This window comes from Stegostoma tigrinum, chromosome 10 (assembly GCF_030684315.1).
Source record: "Stegostoma tigrinum isolate sSteTig4 chromosome 10, sSteTig4.hap1, whole genome shotgun sequence".
Lineage (NCBI taxonomy): Eukaryota > Metazoa > Chordata > Chondrichthyes > Orectolobiformes > Stegostomatidae > Stegostoma > Stegostoma tigrinum.
In genome coordinates this window covers 77,741,961-77,755,886 of record NC_081363.1, presented here as the reverse complement: position 1 = coordinate 77,755,886, position 13,926 = coordinate 77,741,961, and positions in this window count along the sequence as shown.

The window sequence follows — 13,926 nt, the reverse complement described above, 5'->3', positions numbered from 1 at the left end:
GTTTCTGGTCTGTCAACCAATTCTCGATCCATGCCAATATATCACTTCTTATCCTACATGCTTTAATTTTGTAACGAACTTATCAAAACCCTTGTGAAAATCCAAACATATCGTATTGTTCATACTGGCTCTCCCTTATTTATTCTGTTGGCTGAATCCTCAAAAAACATGCTGGCCCAGCCAGTGACACCGACATCCTGTGAATGAATAACCTCACCACTTAAATCATGAGACTTCTTTCTTAACTATATTTATGTATAACTGACGTACAATATACATATTGTGTAAAAGAAAATCAAGCTTTTTTGTATTGAAGGGAAATAAAACAAAAGCCTAGTTTCGGTCTATCAAGTCACTCTTCTGACAGGAAATGTACAAATCGTATGTGCACAAATAAAATGTGGTTAATAGGAAAAAGTTGAAAACATGTTTCATAAGGAAGAGCTCAGTGATTTGAATTTTGTGCAGCTGTATGTTTGTTGAAACATGCACCAAGAGTTTCAAGAATGTTCCCACCTCTTTTTTTTAACATTTTTTGCATTTTTATCAATATGTTTACAGTCACCTGTCCTTTTTGGTGAAAGACCGGAAAATCATAGGTCCCTGCTGATGACATTCACACTGCACTGAAAGTGGAGTCACAGATAGTCAGGGTAGTGAAGAAGGCATTTGATATGCTCGCCTTTATTGGTCAGTGCTCACAGTATAGGAATTGGGACGTCATTTTGCATCTGTACAGGACATTGGTTAAGCCACTTTTGGAATTCTAGTCTCCCTGCTACAGGAATGATGTTGTGAAACTTGAAAGAGTTTACAAGGATGTTGCCAGGGTTGGAAGGTTTGAGCTATAGGGAGAGGCTGAATAGGCTGGGGCTATGTTCCCTGGAGCATTGGAGGCTGAGGCTGACCTTACAGAGCGTTATAGAATCATGAGGGGCATGGAAAGGGTGAATGGTTGAGGACTTTTCCCAAGGGTGGGGGAGTCCAAAACTAGAGGGCACAGGTTTAAGGTGAGAGGGGAAAGATTTAAAATGGGCTTAAGGGAGCAATTTTTTCACTCAGAGGGTAGTGTGTGGATGGAATAAGCTGCCAGGAAAAGTGGTGGAGGCTAGTACAGTTAGAACATTTTAAAGGCATCTGGTTGGGTATATCAATTGGATGAGTTTAGGGGGATATGGTCCAAATTATGGCAAATGGGACCATTCAGGATATATGGTCAGCATGGACAAGCTGGAAAACTCTATGGCTCTGTGAATTATGACACTGAAATACATCACATTCCACTCCTGTACATTTCAGATATCATTGTTTTTCAAGGACCACACATCCTCCCCGCAGTGGTCGAGAACGCCCTCGACCGTGACTCCTGCATTTCCCACAACTCATCCCTCACATCCCATTCCCACAACAACCACCAAAAGAAAATCCCCCTCGACCTCACATACCATCCCACCAACCTCTGGATCCAAAGCATCATCCTCTGACACTTCCGCCATCTGCAATCCGACCCTACCACCAAAGACATTTTTCCCTCCCCACCCTTGTCTGCTTTCCGGAGGGACCACTCTCTCCATGACTCCCTTGTCTGCTCAACACTGCCCTCCAACCCCACCACACATGGCACTTTCCCCTGCAACCGCAGGAAATCCTACATCTGCCCCCAGACCTCCTCCCTTACCTGCATCCCAGGCCCCAAGAAGACTTTCCACATCAATCAGATGTTGACCTGCACTTCTGCCAATGTGGTATACTGCATCTGCTTGTACCAGTTATGGCCTCCTCTACATCGGGAAACCAAGCGGAGGTTTGGGGACCGCTTTGCTGAACACCTACACTCAGTTCGCAATAAACAACTGCACCTCCCAGTCGCGAACCATTTCAACGCCCCCTCCTATACCCTAGGCAGCATATCCATCCTGGGCCTCCTGCAGTGCCACAATGATGCCACCCGAAGGTTGCAGGAACAGCAACTCATATTCTGCTTGGGAACCCTGCAGCGCAATGGTATCAATGTGGATTTCACAAGCTTCAAAATCTTCCCTCCCCCTACTGCATCCCAAAACCAGCCCAGCTCATCCCCGCCTCCCTAACCTGTTCTTCCTCTCACCTATCCCCTCCCCCCACCTCACGCCACACCCCGTTTCCTTTCTGACAACCTCATCCCGCCCACTTGACCTGTCCGTCCTCCCCGGACTGACCCATCCCCTCCCTACCTCCAAACCTACACTCACCTCTACTGGCTCCATCCCCACTCTTTGACTTGTCTGTCTCCTCTCCACCTATCTTCTCCTCTATCCATTCTGATCCGCCTCCCCGTCTCTCCCTAATTATTTCAGAGCCCTCTCCCCCTCCCACATTTCTGATGAAGGGTCTAGGCCCAAAACATCATCTTTTCTGCTCCTAAGATGCAGCTGGCCTGCTGTGTTCATTCAGCTCTGCACTTTGTTATCTCGGATTCTCCAGCATCTGCAATTCCTATTATCTCTGATACAATTTTAACCTCACTGCCTCTTCTAAGGACGCCTAACCTGAAGAAGTTACCCTCCTCCCTCTGGACAAACCTCAGGGGATCTCTTTCCCACTGCAACTCTCTCATAATCACTTCAGCCTTGAAACTGCTTGACCTTGTCCTGAAGCAAACCAGGTACCACAGCCACTTCACCTTTCTTAGTACCTGCCTACGGAACTATATCATCCCCAATGGACTACAGTCCACATTCAAGCCTTCCCAATTTGGCCCCAACTGTGACAATATCCACATTCAGAATATTGAGACCCTTCAGAAGCGTTTCTCCCTGCGACTCCTGAAACACACACTCGCAGAAATGTGCTGGCATCTCCAGGCACTGCAATCCAGCCTATCCCAGCTCAGAGCCTCCCCCTGCCAGACCTGCAAAGGACCTCTCCTGTTTTTTTATTCTTTGTAGGATTCAAAACCTGAACTCAATTCTACTCAGCTTTATTGGACACTAAAAACCAAAAAGACTGTAAATTCACCGGTCCCTGCCACCTAAAACGGGATTCCTCCACCTCCCAAATCCCCAGCCGTACCCAGGACCTTCCCCATAATGTACCCGCCACCATTGGCCATGAGGCCACTGTCAAAGAACCCACAGATGACGTCACATCTGCCACCGCCGGGAACACCACTTCCGGGACAGCGGACACCATCGCTGTTGAAGCCACCGCCTGCACTTCCGAAACCAACACCACAGACATAACCATCACTGCTACTGCCACTGCCTACCCCACTCCACTTCGCCCATCACGGACAACTTCGCCCACAGCTGATGCCAACAGCGCTTCGCCCACAGCCTACACAGCTAGCAGCTGCAGAGGACACAGCAATATCCAGCCCTGCCAAATCTTCACCATCCCCCCAGACCTCTCCCTTACTGAGGATGAACGGTCAGTCCTCAGTAAGGGGCTCACCTTTGTCCCCCTCCACCCACATATCAACGAATACCAGTCACGTTTGGACATTGAGCAGTTTTTCTGCCGCCTCCGCCTCCATGCTTACTTCTTTAACTGTGAGCCTAACCCTCCCTCTACTGATCCCTTCTCCCACATCCAACGCAAGCCCTCCTCCTGGACACCACCCCCAGGCCTCCTATCCTCCCTCGATCTCTTCATCTCCAACTGCCGTCGAGAAATCAATCGCCTCAACCTCTCCACCCCTCTCACCCACTCCAACCTCTATCCCGCTGAACGCGCAGCCTCTGCTCCCTCTGCTCCAATCCCAAGCTCACCATAAAACCCGTGGACAAAGGAGGCACAGTTGTAGTATGGTGCACTGACCTCTCCATCGCTTAGGCCAGACACCAACGCTCCGACGCCTCCTCCTACCGCCAACGGATCATGACCCCATCCCTGAGCACCAAACCATCATCTCCCAAACCATCCACAACCTCATCACCTCAGGTGATCTCCCACCCAACAGCCTCCAACCTCATCGTTCCCCAACCCCACAGCGCCCACTTCTATCTCCTTCCCAAAATCCACAAACCTGCCTGCCCTGGTTGACCCATTGTCGCCGTCTTCTCCTGCCCCACCGAATTCATCTCCACCTATTTGGACTCCATTTTCTCCCCCTGGGTCCAGGAACTCCCCACCTACGTCCGTGACAGCATCCACGCCCTCCACCTCCTCCAGAACTTCCAATTCCCCAGTCCACAACAGCTCATTTTTACTATGGACGTCCAGTCCCTCTACACCTCCATTCCCCATGCAGATGGCCTCAAGGCCCTCCGCTTCTTCGTGTCCCGCAGGCCCAATCAGTCCCCCTCTCCTGACACCCTCATCCGCCTAGCCAAACTCGTCCTCACCCTCAACAACTTCTCTTTTGATTCCTCCCACTTCCTACAGACAAAGGGGGTGGCCATGGGTACTCACATGGGCCCAAGCTATGCCTGCCCCTTTGTAGGTTACGTGGAACAATCACTTTCACGTACCTACACTGGCCCCAAACCCCACCTCTTCCTCTGTTACATTGATGACTGTATCGATACCGCCTCAAGCTCCCACGAGGAGCTCAAACAGTTCAGCCACTTCATCAACACCTTCCACCCCAACCTGAAGTTCACCTGGACTATCAAGAAGACTTTCCACATCAAGCAGATGTTCACCTGCACATCTGCCAATGTGGTATACTGTATCCACTGTACCCGTTGTGGCCTCTCCTACATTGGGGAAACCAAGCGGAGGCTTGGGGACCACTTTGCAGAACACCTACGTTCGGTTCACAATAAACAGCTGCACCTCCCAGTCGCGAACCATTTCAACTCCCGCTCCCAACCTGGGCCTCCTGCAGTGCCACAACAATGCCACCCGAAGATTGCAGGAACAGCAACTCATATTCTGCTTGGGAACCCTGCAGCCCAATGGTATCAAAGTGGATTTCGCAAGCTTCAAAATCTCCCCTCACCCTACTGCATGCCAAAACCAGCCCAGCCCGTCCCCGCCTCCCTAACCTGTTCTTCCTCTCACCTATCCCCTCCTCCCACCTCAAGCTGCACTCCCATTTCCTTCTTACTAACCTCATCCTGCGCCCCCCCTTGACCTGTCCCCTCCCTACCTCCCCACTCACCTCTACTGGCTCTATGCCCACCTCTTTGACTTGTCTGTCTCCTCTCCACCTATCTTCTCCCCATCCGTCTTTGATCCACCTCCCCCTCTCTCCCTATTTATTTCAGAACCGTCTCCCCCTCCCCCATTTCTGATGAAGGGTCTAGGCACGAAACGCCAGCTTTTCTGCTCCTAAGATGCATCTTGGTCTGCTGTGTTCAGCTCGCTCTACACTTTATTATCTCCCATTGTAGTGTTTCACCTGTTATGACCTGAAGCCTTCCCAATAGCTTTATGTTAGTGGCTAAAGGTTCAACCAGCAGAAGTCATTGCAAAGACAGATACATAGCCACAGGAGGACTTTCTAGAAGTTACTTAGAATGAGAGGAGATCTTGTAAAATATACAAGATTCTTAAGGGTCTTGGTAAGGTAGTTGCAGAGAGGTTCCTTGTGGGAGAGTCTAGGACCGCAGGGCTTCATCTCACAGTAAGGGACATTTAAGACAGAGATAGAGAGGAATTTATTTTCTCAGAGGCTCGTGTACTTGTGGAATGTTTTTACCACCGAAGACTGTCAAAGCTGAGTCTTTCAATATACTGAAGGCTGAGACGGAGAGATTTTTAATGAGCAAGGGAATCAAGGATAACAGGGGAAGTCATGCAGTTGGAGATTATCAGGTCATCGAGTGGTGGAGCAGACCGGATGGGATGAATGGCCTACTTCTGCTCTGATATCTTATTTTCAGCTGCACTATTGCGTGGTGGGATGCTGGGGAGGTGATGGCATCTCAGCTGCTTTCTGGAGAAAGACTGAAAGCCCCTCATCACCTCTTATCATGGTGGGGTGGCACCAACTGCATCTTGTAGATTTGCCAACTTTAGGTACATTTAAGTCATCATTGGATGAGCATATGGACGTACATGGAATAGTGTAGGTTAGATGGGCTTCAGATCGGTATGACAGGTTGGCACAACATCGAGGGCCGAAGGGCCTGTACTGTGCTGTAATGTTCTATGTTCTATGTTCTATTCCACTCAGATCATCAGTGGGCCTTCCCCATGGATCAGGGAGCCTAACAATGCAAACCCCATCCTGCCATCACCACGCCCACCCAACACCTCACGACCAAGGGCAAATGCCAATTGGGACCTGGTCAGTCTGTGGAACAACAATGTACAATGCCCATTGTCAGGTGCTTTGGCTAGATGGAACAAATACCCAGGAGATTGCAGGCAACGCTGTGTGTTCTGCCAACACTATAGGGGCACTAGAAATGGCAGGAAAGGCCTTTAACTGGGGATTAGTTGCTCCATCAAGGATTCAATTTGGCAACAGGAAAGTTCTCCACGTGCTTTCCCGATCCAGATTGAATGGGTAATGATTAAGTGCACCCGAGCATATCAAACATGAGGTGGCTGCAAGATTCTGTTCACAGTTTTAGTAGATATCCTGCCCTGCTCATTATTAAATAATCCATTTATTAATGAACTGTCTATATCGGTTTACACATGAAACAAAATCCTGCCTGAATCTCCTGGCTTTGATGACAGTATCTCTCAATTTATGGGACAGCAGAGTTAGTGTCAAAGCTGCTAGATACTTCACATGAAATCCTAAACCAAGGAGCTGACTCAGATGATTGCAAAAGAAAGATGTCATTGTTAGTGTAGCAGGGGAGTTCTCCCATGTGTCCAGGCCAGCACTGATTGTTCAGTCTCATTGCTGAATTGGATTATCGGGGTTAATTTTACATCTGTCCATAAAAACGACCCCGAGCTTCCAACGTCTGCCATTTCAACACACCACCATGTTCCTCAGCCAGCGCAAGCTAGAAGAACAGCATCTCATTTGCCACTGCAGCCTTCACATCTCAGTATCGAGTTCAATAATTTTAAAGACTGAACACCTCCTTCCATGTCCTTTGCCACCCCTACACCTCAGGCCCTGTCAATGCATGGGCTGGTTTCAGCCATCTGCACCCATTAACAGCTCATGACAGGCCTACTGTCATCTATCCCGTTGACTATCTAACTGTCCTTTCTCTCTCTCTCTCTGTCTGAGCTCCATCTGCAAATATCCTCTCACTCCATTTTCAAACTCACCAACCTCACCACCACCACCTTTTCCAAGCTACAATCAGTTCTGAAAAAGGGGCACCGGCACCAGACTAGGAATGTTAATTCTGCTCTCTGCCCCACAGACCTGCTGAGTTCCACCAGCAATTTCTCACAGTCTGGTCTCTCGACGGTCTCTTGGCCTGGTATGACAATATCTCAGCATGCAAGTGGGTCCAGTCCAGGCATGTTCCAGAGGTGGCAGGAGGAGACTGGGGAGGCAGAAGCTTCAGGAGCAGAAATGGCATTGCAGTCCAACAAGGGAAGGCCTAGTGGTGAGACAGCTTCCCAAGTATCTGTAGCAATGGCGTCAAGATCAGGCAGCTGAGGTCTCTTGGAGAGCGAGATAAGCAGAGGACTCATCAAAGGCTTCCAAAGTTTTAACTTCATTACCGTATTTTTCTAGTTTAAATTAAGATGGACTTTAATGTTAACCATTACCCCATTTCTTTATTTTTCTTAACTTCATTACTTTATTTTTCTAGTTTAAATTAAGATGGACTTTAATGTTAACCATTACCCCATTTCTTTATTTTTCAACATATTCGATGAAGGTAATGCTTTACTTTTTAACTCTGTTTCTCTTCCTACCTTGTACCTGAGCTTTTTGTACCTAGCTACCTTGGTACTTAAGATAGCGCCATATGTGGCAACATTATACACCTTTCACTGTACTCGTACTTCTGTACTTGAGTATACATGACAATAAAATCTAAATCTAAATCTGTTTCTGCAATCTTGCTGTGCTCAGGTTACACAGAAGTAATCTTTGGAATCACTCCAAAAGTACGCATTTCCAAGTGTCTCCAACAGACCAAATACAAACAGCGAAAGGCCTGTGCAAACTCCAGAGCATCTCACACACCCATCTCTTCAAACGCCATTTAACGCAACCTGTGACGGGGAGTGCAGAGCTAGCCTTGGACTATTTACTAAGCTAAGGGCTCACAACTCCAGATTGGAAATAAAAAGCTCATTTTCGGTCACGAAGGGCTGCCTTACAGGCACTTCAAGTTTTACATTGGCTTGAAAAGCACTTGTGGTCCTGAGGCCATGAGTAATAAATCTTGTAGGTCACTTAAGCTTTAAGATCATCAAATCTTTAACATTAACATTGAGTTGGCTTAACAGTTTCAGGAGCAGTATGCATCAGTTCAGGTGGAGACATGTTGCTTTCATAAAATAATAAAACAATTTTGTGTTTAACAATTAATCTTTCCCACTATTTACATTAGTTAGAGCCTGTTGCTCTGATGTCCTCTGAGATAGCGTAACACCCAAGTTCACACCTACCCTATCTTCTGAAGGGCAGGATGGTGCAATGCTTCCATCCAGTGACAGGCTGAAGAATAACCTGCAAAGTTTGGAACAAACTTTTAGGGGGACAGATAAGGTAGACAGAAAGAAACATTTCCCCTTGGTGGAGGAATCAATGAGCAGGGGGCATAGATTTTAGCTAAAGAGTCAGTAATGAGGTAAAAAATGTGAGCATTTCATTCTCACGATGAAGGAACACAGGGCTTTAACACTGTCCTTGGCTCTTATTACCACCTCAAAGGCAAGAATCAGCTCGCTGCATGCTGCACAATTCCCTGTCACACCAAACAAGCTCAGGTAGTCTCTGCGACAGAGGATAAAATTTGCCTTGGTGCACAGAGTTGAGCCTAACTCTCCGAGGCGGCAGTCACAACAGGCACATTTCAGGCAGTCCTTGTGCCAGTGCAGTTGTGACTGTGCAGCTAAGACTGTGGGCTAGAAATCTTGGTTGCCCTGGTGTTGGTTAGGAGCAGTATGATGGCTTAGTGGTTAGCACTACTACCTCACAGCACCAGGGACCGAGGTTCAATTCCATCTTGGGCAACTATCTGCATGGAGTTTACACATTCACCTTATGTCTGTGTGGGGTTCCTCTGGGTGCTCCAATTTCCTCTCACAGTCCAAACACATGCAGGTAGGTGGATTGGCGATGCTATATCGCCCACAGTTTCCAGGGATGTGTGGGTTACAGGAGAATGAGAATGGGTCTGGGTGGGATGCTCTGAGGGTCAGTGTTCACTTGTTGGCCAAAGGGCCTGTTTCTACACTGTAGGGATTCTGTGGACTTTAAACAAAAACGAAAAGAACTGTGGATGCTGTAAATCGGGAGCGGGACTTTAAATGTCGGACTCAGGTACAGCTGCAGATTTCCAATATTTCTTTCTTAACCTTTCCCTGTCTTGCTGACGATATCTTAGGTTGCCAACAGTGATCAAATGTATTCCTAAAGGTTTTATCACATGACTTGCAAAGCTTTGCCACCACCGCCCCCCCCACCCCCACCCCCAACCACCTCCATAGCCACTGGTCAGCCAAAACATCCATCCTTTGTGCTGCACTGCCATTCTACATCAATCAGAAAGCACTAAGGGCCTAACTGGATGACGCTCGACTCTCAGCCACACTACATTTTACTTGCTATTTTCAATATTCTCATATATGGTAAACAGAAATATTTCCAGAAAACAGCAAAAAGTATATATTTTTAAATGTTGCTGTGATTTTGCTTTTGGCCAGGGTTGCACACAGCAGTTTCCTGAAGATTGATCTTCACTGCTTGGGGACTCCAGGCCAGTCCTATAGTGTCAGAAACCCTGGTAACTATAAATCCTGCTCTGGAGACTTGAGGCAACATAGATATATTACAAGAGTCTATGTCCCAAATATACATGCCTTTTAACTCAGGAACACAGCATGGGGCAGTACAAAGATAGGAGCATTAATAAATAAACTTATTCCAGTCCCACTGTGCCAGGGACCATTGCCAATGTCCCAAACGACTCCACAGCTGCTAAACCAGGCATGTAGGCTGTACATCCCAAAACTTCACAGTCATAGAAGGCCATTCTGTCCATCATGTCTATACAGGTCAAAAACGACCACTTAATGATTCTAAAACTATTTTCAAGCCCTTGGCCCAATCCTTGGTATTACAAGTGCACAGCAAAATACTTTTTAAGTGTTATGAGGGTTTCTACTTTCCACCCTTATAGCCAGTAAGTTTCGCAATTCCATCACCTGGGCAAAAAAGCTTTTCCTCACATTTTCCTTCAATACGGGGCCCAAAATTGCACACAATATTATGAAATGCAGTCTGACGAAAGCTTTATACAGCCTCTGCTCTTCTACTCTCACCCTCTCGAAGTGATTGCTATCATTGAATTTACCTTCCTAACTGCCAACTCAACCTGCATGTTAATGCTGAGAGAATCCTGAACTAGGATTCCCAAGTCCCTTTGTGCTTCAGATTTCTGAAGTCTTCCCCCATTTAGAAAATAGTCTATACCTCTATTCTTCCTACCAATGTGCGTAGCCTCACACTTTGCCACATTGCATTCTATTTACCACTTCTTTGCCCCTCTCTAGCCTATCCAAGTGCTTCTTGAGCCCCTGCATTTTGTCAACACTACCTGTCCCTTCATCTATTTTTGCACCATCAACAAACGTAGCAACAATGCCCTCAATTCCTTTGTCCAGATCGTTAATGTATAATGAGAATAGTTGTGTTCCCAACATGGACCTCTGTGGAACCCCACTAGTCACCGACTGCCTTTCTGAAAAAGACCCCTTTATCCATACTCTCTGCCTTGTGCCAGGCAGCCAATCTTCTATCCATGCCAGTACCTTGACTCTAATACCATTGGCTTTTACCTTATCTACTACCACCATGAGTGGCTCGGCAGCTGTACGGCTGATTGAGCTGGTCGGGTCCTACAGGACATAGCTGATAATCTGGGTCTGCGGCAGGTGGTGAGGGAACAAACAAGAAAGAAAAATATTCATGACCTCATCCTTACTAATCTTCTAGCTGCAGTTGCATCTGTCCATGACAGTCTCGGTAAGAGTCACTATTGCACAGTCCTTGGGGAGACAAAGTCCCACCTTCACATTGAGAACAATCTCCATTGTGTTGTGTGGCACTATCACCGTGCTAAATGGGACAGACTTCGCACAGATCTAGTAACTCAAGGCTGGGCATTATGAGGCACTGTGGGTCATCAAGAGCAGCAGAATTGTACTCCAGCACAATCTGTAACCTCATGGCCCAACATATCCAACATCTTTGCAGTCCTGCCACATCCAGTTGGATATGGTGATGGGCAATTAAACAACTCACTGGAGGAGGCTCCACAAATATTCCCTCCTCAATGATGGAAGAGCCCAGCAATTAAGTGCAAAGGATAAGGCTGAAGTAGTCGCAGCAATCTTCAGCCAGAAATGCCGAGTGGATGATCCATCTTGGCTTCCTCCAGTAGTCCCCAGCATTACAGATACCAGTCTTCAGCCAATTCGATTCACTCCAGGTGGTATCAAGAAACAGCTGGAGACACTGGATACTGCAAAGGCTACTGGCCCTGACAACATTCCGGCAATAGTACTGAAGACTTGTGCTCCAGCACCTGCCTCTCCCCAGCCAAGCTGTTCCAGTACAGTTACAACACTGGTATCTTCTCAACAATGTGGAAAATTGCCCAACTATGTCCTGTACACAAAAAGCAGAACAAATCCAACCCAGCCAATTACCACCCCATCAGTCTCCTCTCAATCATCATCGATGGAAGGTGTCATCAACAGTGCTATCAAGCAGCACCTGTTCAGCAATAACATGCACAGTGACGCCCAGTTTGGGTTCTGCCAGGGCCACTCAGCTCCTGATCTCACTACTTGGTTCAAACACGGACAAAAGAGCTGAATTCCATAGGTGAGGTGAGAGTGGCAGCCCTTGACATCAAGGCCGCATTCGGCCGAGTGTGGCATCAAGGATCCTTGGGGAAAACTCGAATCAATGGGTATCAGGGGGCAAACACTCCAGTGGTTAGAGTCATACTTGACACATAGGGCTATGGTCATGGTTGTGGGAGTCAATTATTTCAGCTCCAGATCATCTCGGCAGGAGTTCCTCAGGGTAGTGTCCTAGGCCCAACCATCTTCAGCTGCTTCATCAATGATCCTTACCTTTATCATAAGGTCAGAATTGGGGATGTTCGCTGAAGATTGCACAATGTTCAGCACCATTCGCGACTCTTCAGATACTGAAGCAGTCCATGTTCACGTGCAACAGGATCTGGGCTGACAAGTGGTAAGTGACATTCGTGCCACAAAAATGCCATCTCCAATAAGAGACAATCTAACCACTGCCTCTTGATATTCAATGGTGTTACCATCACTGAATCCCCCCACTATCAACATCCAGGGGGTTGCCATTGACTAGAAACTCACCTGGACTCACCACATTAATAGAGTGGCTACAAGAGAAGGCCAGAAGCTGGGAATACTGTGGCACGTAACTCACCTCCTGACTCTCAAAGCCTGTCCATCATCTACAAGGCACAAGTCAGGAGTGTAATGGAATACTCCTCAGTTGCCTGGATGAGTGCAGCACCAACAACACTCAAGAAGCTTGACACCATCCAGGACAAAGCAGTCCGTTTGATTGACACTACATCTAGAAGCATTCACTCTCTCTACCACGGACACTCAGAAGCAGCAGTGTGTACTAACTACAAGATGCACTGCAGAAATTCACCAAAGATCCTCAGACAGCATCTTCCAAACCCATAACCACTCCATTTAGAAGGACAGGGGCAGCAAAATATGGGAACATCATCACCTTCAAATTACTCTCCAAGTCACTCACCATCCTGACTTGGAAGTATATCGCCATTCCTTCATTGTCACTGTGTCAAAACCCTGGAATTCCCTCCCTAATAGCATTGTGGGTCAACCCACAGCAGGAGGACTGCAGCGGTTCACAACCACCTTCTCAAGAGCAACTAGGGATGGGCAAGAAATGCTGGTGAGCCAACAACATCCACGTCCCACAAATGAATAAAAGAAAATTGGTAGCCTTCTGTGCAACACCTTTTCAAAAGCCTTCTGGAAATCCAAATAGACCATGTCCACAAGCTCTCCTTTGTCTAACTTGCTTTTAATGCTCTCAAGATATTCTAACAGATTTGTCAGGTAATTTCCCTTAATGAGGCCATGCTGACTCAGCCCTATTAACCCATCATGTCCAAGTACTCCGCAATGTCATCCAGCTCTTAACCATCATCCTCCACCGATCATTAAACCCCTGTCTTGACTGTCAACCATTGACAATCCTCTCCCTCAATATTGATTCTCCCAACCTCCTGCATGCTCTCCTGCTCATCCCTCTCCCAATCACTGTCCCTGTTCCCAATTAAACCCATCCGATCAGCCCATTTCAAACCACTGTGCTCCCTCCCAATCAGATCCGGTTTGCTCCCTCCCTGGTCCCCATCATTTGTTCACTTCCAGTTCTTCCCTGTCACACATACCCTCCCAATCCATCCATCTCCCCCATCCCACTCCAAGGCCCACCTGGTGATCACTGCAGCAGCCTCTAATCAACATTTGTGTGGAGGCCCAGGGACAGTAGCAGTTCACTTAGCTGGGGTAAGTAAAGCCCAATGTCTAATATCAGGCAGACCTCTCAGTTTTTATAGAATCCCTGTAGTGTAGAAGCAGGCCATTTGTCCATCGAGTCCAAACCAACCTTCTGAACAGCATCCCACCTAGACCCACCCCTACCCTATCCCTATAACTCTGCATTTTCCATAGCTAACCAACCTACCCTGCACATCTTCGGACTGTGAAAGGAAATAGGTCCACCCAGAGAAAACCCATGTGGACATGGGGAGAACGTGCAAACTCCACAAAGTCAATCACTGTGTGGCAATAGTGCTA